Source organism: Oryctolagus cuniculus, chromosome 1 (genome assembly GCF_964237555.1).
Source record: "Oryctolagus cuniculus chromosome 1, mOryCun1.1, whole genome shotgun sequence".
Lineage (NCBI taxonomy): Eukaryota > Metazoa > Chordata > Mammalia > Lagomorpha > Leporidae > Oryctolagus > Oryctolagus cuniculus.
In genome coordinates, this window is record NC_091432.1 from 178042210 (window position 1) to 178055270 (window position 13061).

Genomic DNA, 13061 nt, shown 5'->3' on the forward strand with positions numbered 1-13061 from the left:
GTAAGTAGCACAGGAAGCATTAAAAGAAGAGTACTGTGTGTGTCACAATCAGAAATGACCTATTTGCACCCGGGGCTGACCAGATTATGCCTGCAATAGCACCCAGCTGTGGTTGCCACCACCTGGCAACTCACACAGGTCAAATGCCAAGAAATCAGAAAGCTGAGAAGTCTGAAACACATCACCTAAGGAAGAAATGACACAACTGAGCGTGCTGAGCCTGGAAATACAAAGATGCATGAGGGAAGTGGGAAGAATACCTCACATATTTGAAAAAGTCATTGGGTCAACTTATGCAGGATACTACAATGGTTTTATCCCCAGAGCAGTGGACAGGGGCTGCAGAGAGGCAACATTTATCTCAGTTAAGGGGGAACAGTAGTTACAGAGCCTTTCAGAAACGGAGTGGACAGATGGCCCTGGGGGTCAATATCTCTAGTGTAAAGTTACTCTCTATCCTCATCCGTTTTCAGATTTGCAAGGGTTCTAACTCACTACTTGGGAGGCAAGTCCTCTCTGCCACTCTGGGGAGACGGCTGATGTTGATGGGCAGCCATCTGTACCTAAAAGAAATCGTTGCATTTTCCCTCTTAGATTCATTGTCTAGGCTGTAGCATTTGCATGTTCCTTAACCGACCTGCTTCTGAAGGATACTATGCCCATATATGCCATCCCATTGTTTCTTAAATGAGCCAAAGATGTACAGAGAATGTGGTGTCAGAAAGTGGAAAGTAAGTCCAAGATGTCAGGAATATCCCACAGCGTGAGGCTTGGTTTTTGAGCCTTTTTCATGTTTCATGATGTGTGACATCCAGAAGTGATGGAGGAGGAAGCAGGAAAAGAGGAGGAAGAGGAGAAGAAAAGGAAGGGACTCTCCTGTCAGCCTCTGGCTAAGGGACATAATACAGCAGCTTCGAGGAGCACAGATATGTTATTTTCAGCACGATAACTTACAGCCAGCACCCCGTATGACCTTGAGCAATGGCTTTAACCTCTGTGCACCTCATTTTCCTCATCTGTAAAATGGGAGTGCTAAAGTGGTTGGTGCTAGAGATTTATAAAATAAATAAAATAAAAGAATAAAAAATTGATTTACCCTAAGTCCTGGGCCTGACACATTAGACTCAAAAAGAATCCACTTTATTTCTTTTGCAATAAAATAGGTAAGTGATGATACAGATTATTCTAACATAACCAGTTTCCTTTTCTCTTCCACTACACTGTGTGCAGAGACCATTTCCTACTTACTCATCTAAATCCAGAACTTACACAGTGCCTACCACATGCTTGTTGAACTAATTACATTATTTTCTACATTTCTTTACAGCTCAAACATCCGAAGGATGTGTGGCTTCAGATCTGAAGCAGAAGCAGTTGCCCCAGAAGGGTTTATTTGTCCTGTATACTTTGGGCCAAAAAGTACCTATGCTTCTACAGCTGAAAAATCACAATTGCAATGAAATAATTAGTTTGTGATTGCCTGTCTCACCTGCTAGAAATATCTATTTCATGAGAACAGACACAGTATCTTGTTCCGCATCATATTCCCAGGGTCTGGCAAGTGCTTTACAACAAATGCAGATATTTGTTGAATGAATGAATGAAATAAGTGAACAGATATAAAAATTTTGCAAGTCTAAGTAAGGCAGAGTTTCCTAATTTTAGAAATCCTTCCTAATTAGATGTGAAATTGCTGTATTTAGGTATGACAAAATGTTTAAAAATAAAAACAGCAGATGTTTGATCCCTGGGTGGTGGAGAACATTTCTTTTTTAAAATCCTTGATTTATTTTATGCTGTAGGAAGTCAACCAAAATTCTGGCACCCAAAATGCTCATATACCATGTCAGCCTCAGTCAAACATATTCTGTATCTACCAAGATGACTGGGACCAGTTGGTGTTTAAAAGTATTTTGACTACTGATCTCTGAACATATCAACTTTTAAAAATCACTTTAGCTAATGTGATTTTAAGATAAAGGAATGGGATCAGTACCCAAATTATATGAATCGGTTCAGTAAACTAAAATCATGACTAGCCTTTAACAAAGACAAATCATGTACATACAGGGGTTATGGTGGCAATCGGAATCTAACCTCTGTCTTTACAAAATGCTCACAATCCATTCATTTCATAATTCAGCAAGGATACAGTGCTAGCCTCTGGTGAATTCCAAACAGGGAAAGTGGGACATGATGACTAAGGACAGATGTTTAGACTTCAGGGATTGCGTCACAAGGAGGAAAAAAAAAAAAAAAAAAAGCACAGCACCAATTCCAATGCAAAATTAGAAAAGGGTGGTCATGCAAAGGTCACGTTCTGCGAGATGTCATTCACTGCAATCTGCTACAAGGAGACTGGCTGCAGCCAGTACAGCTCGGTCAGAGGGTGAGGGTTACGAGGACCCACAGCTATTTTTGAGAGCATGCCCCCTCACTAATCTTTAAGGTGTTAATCACCCTACCAAAGCGAAACAAAACCCTACAAAGAAGTCCGAAGAAGACATAAGACACACAGCATGAACCATCACCATCCTGCCATTGTTCTGCAGCGGGGAGTCTCAGCAACCCTAAGAGCACCTTGCAGCCGCAGTAAACCAGCCATGGCATCCGGAAAGCCCAGCTCCTCCGCGCAGCGGCGGCAGCAGCAAGATGCGCTATTTGCTCCAATTGCAGCACTCACCCTTAAGAAGTTAAAAAGGGGGGTGGGAGGAGGCGGAAGCCCTAGCAAGACTGATATATGAAGCCTTTAATGCAGACAATGTCACCTAACAAAACCTGCGGGTCTCCAGTGACATTTAACTCTGGTCTACAATTTTTACAAAGCTTTCCTTCGACTAAATCCTTGCAGATTTAAAGAGAACATTATAATCATATTCCTAGGAACTGCTAAATAAATACAACATACTCACAGATTTAGAGCAGCTGTTAACTTTGAAGGAATGAATACAGTTCCACTATGAAGATGTCTTTCCCTCTCTTCTACCAGATATTTTAAAAAGTCAATAAAAAAGAATTCTCAATTTAAAAGCCAACAAAATTCCTCAAATTCTGTTTTATTCCTTGTTCTCCAAGGAGACTTTCAATTACCAGGCACAAGCAAAGAAGTTGCCAAGGTGGCTGACAGCATCCCAGAGCTTTGCAAGATAGGATTTAAGATGTGTCAGTTAAAGTGGCAGCTACACTCACTGCTCACTGCTGGTAGTGGATGCTTCTGCAGCAAGGGATGCCGGGAGATCCCCCCTCCAATCTCTGCTGCAGCCTAATTCTAATCCATCACTGTTTAATTATCCTAGAGAAATAGGCAGGAAAAATACAAACAGCCTGGATTTATAAAAACTACAGGATTTTCTGTGATTTTTCATCTAATCCAAGGCTTCATCTTCTAACCAAAAAGGGCCAGTTGAGAAATAAAAATCATTACTTGTTTTAGGGAAAATATAAGAACAGACTGTTGTCTGCAGCTGGAATCGGACTTTATATCTCATGAACTTCTAAAAATAAAAAAAAAAGATTTTCTCTGAAATTTGTCTAATGGGTTAAATGCACAGACATTAAATTACTGAACTAAGTTAAACACACATGTGATATGACAATTATACCAAAGTAGTGGGGGACTGTGCTTTTAAAATAACATTTCAGCAGCAGGCATTTGGCACAGCAGTTGAGACACCACTTGGGATGCCCACATCCCTTATCCGAGTTTCTGGGTTACAGTCTTGACTCCACTTCCAATTCTAGCTTCCTGCTACGTGACCCCAGGCGACAATAGGTGATGCCTCAAGTTCTTGGGTATTCATGACTCCTAGCTTTGCCCTGGTTCAGCCCCAGCTGCTGCAGGCGTTTGGGAAGTGAACCAGCAGATAGAGAATTCTCTCCCCACCCCCTCTAGCTCTCCCTTGCTCTCTCTTGCTCTCTCTCTTTCTCAATTCTCTGCCTTTCAAAATAAATTAAAATAATATTTTACAAACTACTGGAAGTGGTTTTGATGCAACAAAAGTAAGACTAAGATTAGGAAACATTAGTTCAAAGATTACAAAAAGTAACATAATTCTGAAGCAGGTTGTACTTTTTTGGGTTACATAAATATAAGCTCTCCTAGTCAGTGACTTGGAACATTTCTTGTCTCAGGACTCTTGTACATACAACAGCCAAAATGTTTTTATTATGGAGCTCACTATTTTTTTCTGATTATAAAAGTAATACCAGGGGCTGGCGCTGTGGCATAGCAGGTAAAAGCTGCCACCTGCAGTGCCAGCATCCCATATGAACGCCAGGTCAAGTCCCAGCTGCCCCACATCAGATCCAGTTCTCTGCTATGCCTGGGAAAGCAGTAGAAGATGGCCCAAGTCCTTGGGCCCCTCCACCCATGTGGGAGACCTGGAAGAAGCTCCTGGTTCCTGGCTTTAGATCGCCACAGCTCCGGCCGTTGTGGCCAACTGGGGAGTGAACCAGTGGATGGAAGACCTCTCTCTCTTTCTGCCTCTCCTTCTCTCTGTGTAACTTTCAAATAAATAAATAAATATTAAAAAAGTAATACCAAATAATATATCCTGATGTCTCAAATTACAAAATAATAAACTCCTTGGAATGAACTGAAAAACAAAGAAGAAAATTAAAATGCACCATAATCTCATAACCCAGAGATAACCACTGTGAATATTTTGCAATAATTTACTTCCAGTCTTCCTCCATAATAGCATATGGAGGGAACATGACAATTAGGGAGACATGACTGCCAAAGGTATTTTTGTCTAACACTATTGCTTTACATGGTGCGTATTACAATTTTCACAGAATTATATGACTAGTAAGCCATGAATATCACCTATTGTTAGCCACCTAAATTTCTAGAAGTACTCAAAAAAGTTTGTATCTGCAGTGACAGGCAATACAGACACGTGTGACCACCATGTATAGGACATCGGGGAAACAGCAGTGAGGAGAGCATACAAAGTCCCTTCACACCTTGGTTTTGACCCACTGAAAGCCATTTTAGACTTCTGACCTGCAAAACTGTCAAAGAATTAGTGTTGTGTTGTTTGAAGCTATGGAGCTGGTGAGAATTTGTACAGCAGACATAGGAAACTAAGATAGTAGCTTTGCTAACCTGTGTTTTTTTTTTTTTTTCAACTGGCTGCTTATGTCCTTTTGCAAATTTTCCCATCAAAGCATTCTCTTTCTTGACTATTTTTTAATGTTAACCCTTTTTCATAGATGTTCAAGTGTTTTTTTCAGTGAATTCTCTTTAAAATGGGCTTATAAGCATTTTGCTACAATGATCAAAATTATCATTCTTTCTCCCTGTTGGTGTTTTGCTTAACACATATTTCCCTTGGCAAATAATAAAGAATTACATCCTTAATTTGCCTTTAATATTTAGCTAATGAAAATCTTCAAAATTTTCCCCTTTTTATTAAGAAACACGCAAAACCATGCATCCACTCACCCATATCTCTCTGCCCTTCAGCCCTAGACCAGTGTCAGCACTGAGACTTGTGTACAGAACAAGCGTTCAGGAGGACAACCAGAAACTTCCTGGAGAGGCCTATCCACAGCCACACTCCCTAATCGAGTCCAGCCCCTTCAAGCTAGCTCAGCGGCTGATGTAGAGAATATGCTCAGCAAATGTTTGTTAAATCTGGAGTGTCTATAAATCGATAAAACTGGCCTTTAAAAAAGAAGAGCCATGTAAAGTAGGCAAGCTGTCCTCTTCCCTGGTCTGGTGGGGTGAGTCTCAGAAATAGGGAAATGAGTAGGGATAGGACTTATTCTTTGCCTGAAACGCCAGCATCCCTTGAGTGCAGGTTTCAGGTGAGGCTGCTCCACTTCCCATCCAGCTCCCTACTAATACACCTGAGAAAGCAGCAGAGGATGACCCAAGTCCTTTGACCTCTGTGCCCACATGGGAGACCCAGAAGAAGCTCCTGGCTCCTGGCTTCAGATCGGTGCAGCTCCAGACGTTGCCGCAAATTGGGGAGCAAACCAGCAGATGGAAGACCAGTCTCTCTCTCTTTCTCTCTCTCTAACTCTGCCTTTCAAATAGATAAATGTTTAAAGAAAAAGGACATTCTTATTTCTTAGATTTTTTTTAGATTTTTTAAATGTGGCCTTTTTAAAAACTTATTTAAGGCATTTTTATATACTGAGGTGGCCTTTGTGAGGCTACACGAAAATAGCTATAATGTAGCTGGCGCTGTGGCTCACTAGGCTAATCCTCCGCCTGCGGCGCTGGAACACCGGGTTCTAGTCCTGGTTGGGGCACCGGATTTTGTCCCAGTTGCCCCTCTTCCAGGCCAGCTCTCTGCTATGGCCCGGGAGTGCAATGGAGGATGGCCCAAGTGCTTGGGCCCTGCACACGCCAGCCGTAGCGGCCATTTGAGGGGTGAACCAACAGAAGGAAGACCTTTCTTTCTGTCTCTCTCTCTCTAACCCTGCCTGTCAAAAAATAAAAATTAAAAAAAATAGCTATAATGTGTGCCTTGCATCTTGGGAGAAACAATGTTTTGACAACAACACCAGGGCTCCTTAATATGACATTATACTTGAACATACAGTAACTGGTATACATATTACGTTACATTTGCTTTATACTTTGCAATTTTATAAAATACTTTCTTTTTTTCTTAAAGATTTATTTATTTATTTGAAAGGCAGCCACACACAGAGAAAAGGAGAGGCAGAGGGGGAGAGAGAGGTCTTCCATCCATTGGTTCACTCCCCAGTTGGCCTCAACAGCCGGAGCTGCACCGATCCAAAGCCAGGAGCCAGGCGCTTCTTCCAGGTTTCCCACGCAGGTGCAGGGGCTCAGGATTTGGGCCATCTTTTACTGCTTTCCCAAGCCATACCAGAGAGCTGGATCAGAAGTGGAGCAGCCAGGACTTGAACCAGCACCCATATGGGATGCCGACAATGCAGCCAGCAGATTTACCTACTACACCACAGCACCGGCTCCCAAAATACTTTCAAATACATTATTTCACAGATTAAAGACCTATATCACATGATAATTTTTTTGACTTTTATAAAATCATCTGACAGGTCTTCCTTGTACTATTTTCTTAGCAAATGCGTTCTACTGAAAATACAGGATTCCCCTGCGTATATAAACAATTCAATTGTACTGAAACATTGAAAATGAAAATAAGCATGCTTTAAATAGCCAATCATGGAATTAATTTTCTCATCATAATTACATAGAACTATTTTAACTAAAGCAACCTACTACTGTGGGTACAATTTATTTTTAAATGAGGGACAAGTATTTTAAAGAGCTAAGAATCTCTCAAATCAATGAGATTTAACACACAGAACACTTTGCAAAATATATACTTTTTTCAGTGCATAAAAGTCAAGTCAAGTTATGCTTACAGAAAACTTTCTTAGCTGCCAAAATAGAGAAACGAAAACGTTTATAATTGTATTGCCTCCAGGGGACCCCAAAACTACACACACACCTCTGCAAAGGCTAATTCATCAGAAGTATGCAGAGCTTTAAAATGCTGAAGTATAGCTGTAACATTCTGCTTACAGGTAATAAAAAAGGACCCCTTGCAGGCTTCAATTTTTCCTTTTGGACGATATAAGTAAAATAAGTAACACAGAAATTACTTTACATAAAAATAAAAACTACAGATAAATCCCCAAATATCTCTTCAGTTTTAAATTCCAAGTCCATCCAATAAGAAGGGGCTATTAAGCCTTCATACTATTAAATGTGTATTATACATGATACTGAACTACAGGTTACTCAAAAACATACCTAAAACAAGTATCACTCTGCCTCTGAGCATGCTACACATGATATACTACAGACACAACGAAAGACAAAACGGGGAGAGAGGACAGAGGGCCAGAGAGACTGATCAACTTGCAAACCTCAAGCAACAGAGAAGCCTGGTGCATTTCAAAAGACAAAGTTCCCAAGTACCTGCTTTTGGGTATTTCTTAAGTCACTTTTGGTTGCCATGTTTATCAAAAGGTAAGTGAAAGGAAAATGGATGAAGGCATCAGGACAAGAGTCGAATTAAAGGTGACAGAAAGCTAACCAAAGGCGATGAGCTCATTGTCTTCCTGTAGATCCTGACAGCTCATTTCTATCAACTTCAAATGCAAAGTGAGCCAGCCACAGCAAAGCAGACACCACCACCCCAAGTGTCTACTATGTCCTAACAACGCGACATTACTCAATTATGCATGTACTTGAATTGATGAACACAATCATCATTTTTATAAACTATATCTCCCAAAGGATCCCTTAACTCATTCTTTCAACAATCATGGTAATTATCATTTTGCCTTATACACCTGAGGAGTGCTCTATAGTGATGGATTTAAACATTTCTTCAAATTTATTTTCATCTTATCTGAAAGGCACAGAGACAGAGAGATCCTCCATCCACTGTTTCACTCTCCAAAATGCCCATGACAACCAGACCTAGGCCAGGCTGAAGAAAAGAGTCAAAAAAATCCAGGTCTCCCAGGTGAGTGGTAGGGACCCACGTACTTGAGTCATTACTGCTGCCTCCCCGGGTGCACATTAGCAGGAAGCTGAATCAGAAGTGTGGTAGGCCCAGGACTTAAAATCAGGTGCTCCAATATACAAGCGGGTCTCCTAAAGGCAGTATAACCACTGTGCCACACACTTGCCCCATGTGTGCTTTGTTTTTCAGATGTCAAGTTTCCTTATTTTAAGATTTATTCATTTATTATTTGAAAGGCAGAATCACAGAAAGATGGAGAAGCAGAGAGGACTTTCTTCTACTGGTTCACTCCCCAAATCCACACAACAGCCAGGGCTGGGCCAGGCTGAGCCAGGAGCCAGTAACTCAAACCAGGTCTCCCACATGAGTGACAGGGTCCTAAGTACTTGAGCCATCACCCGCTGCCTTCCAGGTTATACATTAGCAAGAAGCTGGATCAGGAATATGGCAGCCCCAGGACTCAGATATGGGACACAGGTGTTTCAAGTAGTGGCATAACCCACAGTGTCAAAATGCCTACACCTTCATGAATTTTTTTATGTACTGCAAATCCTTGTATTCGACTCTGAATATCCATCTACATGTTCTGAATAGTGTGAACCATGGTCTAAATGTGTCCTTCCAAAATTCCTATGATGAAACCTAACTCTCAAAGTGATAGTATTAAAAGGTGGGTGGGGCCTCTGGGAAGCTCTTCCCTCATGATTTGGATTAGTGACCTTAAAAAGGAGCTACGGGGGCTGGTGCTGTGGTGCAGCGGTTTAAAGCCCCAGCCTGCAGTGCCAGTATCTCATCATCCCATATAGGCACCAGTTCAAGTCCTGGCTGCTCCACTTCCAATCCAGCTCTCTGCTATGGCCTGGGAAAGCAGTAGAAGATGGCCCAAGTCCTTGGGCCTCTGCACCCTTGTGGGAGACCCAGAAGAAGCTCCTGGCTCCTGGCTTCAGATCTGCATAGCTCCGGCTGTTGCGGTCACTTGGGAAGTGAACCAGCAGATGGAAGACTGTCTCTCTCTCTCTCTCTCTCTCTCCCCCTCCCTTTTTGGTCTCTTCTGCTCTGTGGGGATAAACATTCATCCCTCCTGCCTGCCATTTAGGATACAAAAGGCACTATCTATAAGGAATGAGCCTTATCAAACACTAAATCCACTAGGGGCTTGATCTTGGTCTTCCTGGCCTCCAAAACTCTGAAATAAAAAAAATGTCTAGACTATGCCGGAGCTGTGGCACAGTGGGTTAAAGCCCTGGCCTGCAGTGCCAGCATCCCATATGGGTGCCGGTTCAAGTCCGGGTGCTGCACTTCTGATCCAGCTCCCTGCTAAAGTGACTGGGAAAGCAGCAGAGTATGGCCCAAGTCCTTGGGCCTCTGCACCTGTGTGGGAGATCCAGAAGAAGCTCCTTGCTCCTGGCTTCGGATTGGCTCAGCTCCGGCCATTGAGGCTACTTTCAGAGTGAACCAATGGATGGCATACTTCTCTCTGTCTCTACCTCTCTCTGTAACTCTTTCAAATAAACAAAATAAATCTTTTTTAAAAAAATTTCTGTTGTCTACAGATTATTCAGTCTGAAGTATTTTGTTACAGTAGCCTGAACAGACTAAGTACACTGATTTAACAAATTAATTAAATCAAAAATATATACTGAGCACCTAATATGTTTTAAGCATGATACATGATGTTTAGGTGCAGAATGAACTATGATAAATAAAGTAAACCAGACCCATCATCACAGAACTTAGATCCCAAAAGATCAGACGATCAGAAAACAAGTAACAACTACCAAATGGAAATGCAGTAAGAAAAACAAACAGGAGGCCAAGAAAGAAAAATGAGGGAGGAATGAGCTGTCTTGGTGGAGTCACCAAGAAGATGGGAGGACCACACAAAGCCCTTCAAGAGGTAGCAGGAAGGACACTCCAGTCAGTGGGACCCACATGCTCAAGACCACAGCAGCAAGGGGCTTACTCAGTTACAAAAAACTGAATACATGGGCTGGTGCTGTGGCGCACAGGTTAAAGTCCCAGCCTACAGCGCCAACATCGCATATGGACACCAGTTCGAGTCCCAGCTGCTCCACTTCTGATCCAAATCTCTGCTATGACCTGGGGAAGCAGTAGAAGACGGTCCAAGTCCTTGGGCCCCTGCACCCATGTGGGAGACGCAGAGGATGCTCCTGGCTCCTGGCTTCGGATCAGCTCATCTCTGGCCGTTGTGGTCATTTGGGTAGTGAACCAGTGGATGGAAGACCTCTCTCTCTCTTTCTAATAAATAAAATAGATCTTTAATAAAAACCTGAATACAGCATGCGATTAGAGGGCATGCATGAGGGTGCAAGTTGGCCTAAATTGGATAGAAGCAGCATGTGGGAGCAAGACCACATCAAGCCTGATGGACAAAAGTAGACTGCGGCCTTCATCCTTGGAGTCACACAAACTCATGGAGAGATTTTGAGAACATCATAGCATCAAATTTAATTTCCATAAGGATCACTCAGTCCTGACTCAAACAAACATACTGCTAAAAAATAAATTAGAAATCATTTTGTAAATTATAAATCAAAATTTTTTTTTAATTTATGTATTTATTTATTTGAGAAGCAGAGTTACAGACGGAGAGATGGAGAGATAGAGAGGTCTTCCATCATCTGGTTCACTCCCCAAATGGCCACAACAGCTAGAGCTGTGCTAGTACAAAGCCAGGAGCCAGGAGCTTCTTCTGGGTCTCCCACAAGGGTGCAGGGGCACAAGCACTTGGGCCATTTTCTACTGCTTCCCAGGCCATAGCAGAGAGCTGGATTGGAAGAGGAGCACTGAGACTTGAACCTATACCCATATGAGATGCTGGCGCCACAGGCAGAGGCTCAGCCCACCACACCACAGCATCTGCCCTTATAAACAGGAATTTAAGCATTGACAAGTTTTTGGATGAATATTGTTACTTTTAAAATAGCCTTTTTAAAAGAAAAGACTTATTTATTTGAGATGCAAAGTCACAGAGAGGGAGAAGCAAAGAGAGAGAATAAGAGATGTCCATCCACTGGTTCACTCCCCAGATGGCCACAACAGCAGGGCTGGGCCAGGCAAAAGCCAGGGACCTTCATCCAGGTCACCCATGTGGGTGCAGGGCCCAAAGACTTAGGGCACCTTTTGCTGCTTTCCTAGGTGCATTAGCAGGGAGCTGATGGGAAGTGGAGCAGCTGGGACTCGCATCAGTGCTCATATGGGATGCCAGTGCTGCTGACAGTGGCTTAATCTGTTGTGTCATAACACCAGCCCCGAATATTGTTAATGTTTAGGTATAATAACAGTCTCGTGATTTCTCCTTAATTTTTGTTTATTCATTTTCATTTTATTTGAAAGGCAAAGAGACAGACAGAGATCTTCTATGTCCTGGTTCACTTCCCAAATGCCCACAATAGCCAAGGTTGGGTCAGGCTGAAACTAGGGCCAGAAACTCATCTGGGTCTCTCACAGGGGCCCAGATACTTGAAGCTATCACCTACGTCCCAGGGTCCCATTAGTAGGAAGCCGGAACAAGAAGCAGAGCTGAGATTAGAACCCAGGTACTCACCCCAATATGGGATGTAGGTGTCCCAAGTGTCATCTCAACTGTTGCAGCAAACACCCACAACTGAAGTTATTATGTTTTTTGATTGTTTCACTTTTTGGTGCTATTCTTTAAAAAGATACCTGGGGTGGGAATTGTGGCACAGTGGGTTAATCCACTGCTTGGGATACCTACCTCCCATTACTGCAGTGCCAGTTCCAGTCCTGACTACTATGTGCTTCCAACCCACCTCCCTGCTAATGCACCTGGGAGGCAGTGGATGACAGCTTGGGTGCTTGAGTTCTTGCCACCTATGTGGTAGACCCAGATGGAGTCCCTTGCTCCTGGCTTCAACCTGGCCCAACCCAGCCCTACATGTTGCAACCATTTGAGGAGTGAAACTGTAGTTGGAAGTACTCTTTCTCTCCTTCCCACCACCCTCCTCACCTCTCAAATAAGAAAATAATTAATTTAAAATATAAATTATCTTTTATATCTGCAAACTAATATGCAAATAAAATGATGCCTTCTAAGGCCTACAGGGTTAGGTAATAGATCTATGCCAACATTAGTATCCTGACCCTGACATCTGAATGTAATGATGTGAGGGAACACTTTGTTTTTGAAAGGCCATTCTGAAATACTTAGAAACAAATTATGATGTCTAGGGTTTGGTTCCAAATCACCTGAAGATAGATTACAGATGAAATAAGATTGGCTTTCAATCGATGACCGCTGAAGCTGCATGATAAATATGCAACAGTTCACTTTACCATTCTTTTACTTTTGGGTATGTCCAAAATTGTTCACATTAAAATTCTTTTAAAAAATAACTTTGGGGGGTTCATGCTATGGTGTAGTAGGTTAAGCCTCTGCCTGTATGGAGCACTGGCATCCCATATGAATGCTGGTTTGAGTCCTCGCTTCTCGACTTCCAATCCAGCTCTCAGCTTAGGGCCTGGGAAAGCAATGGGAGATGGCCCAGGTGATTGGGCCTCTGCACTGGCATGGGAGACACAGAAGAAGCTCCTGGC

At 42.5% G+C, this 13061-nt stretch overlaps 1 protein-coding gene across 4 annotated transcripts in view; it reads right to left on the reverse strand.

Moving 5' to 3' along the window:
- The window catches only part of TTC39B (tetratricopeptide repeat domain 39B), a 146389-nt gene that overhangs the window by 77144 nt on the left and 56184 nt on the right, over positions 1–13061 (reverse strand). Inside the window, exon 1 of one of the 4 annotated variants that reach the window (XM_017341208.3) lies at positions 2913–3051. The exons of the other annotated variants lie outside the window; for them this stretch is intronic. The gene's annotated coding sequence lies outside the window, so the exon portion shown is untranslated. Of the gene's footprint in view, positions 1–2912; positions 3052–13061 lie in introns of those variants that run through there. 4 annotated transcript variants of the gene reach the window in all.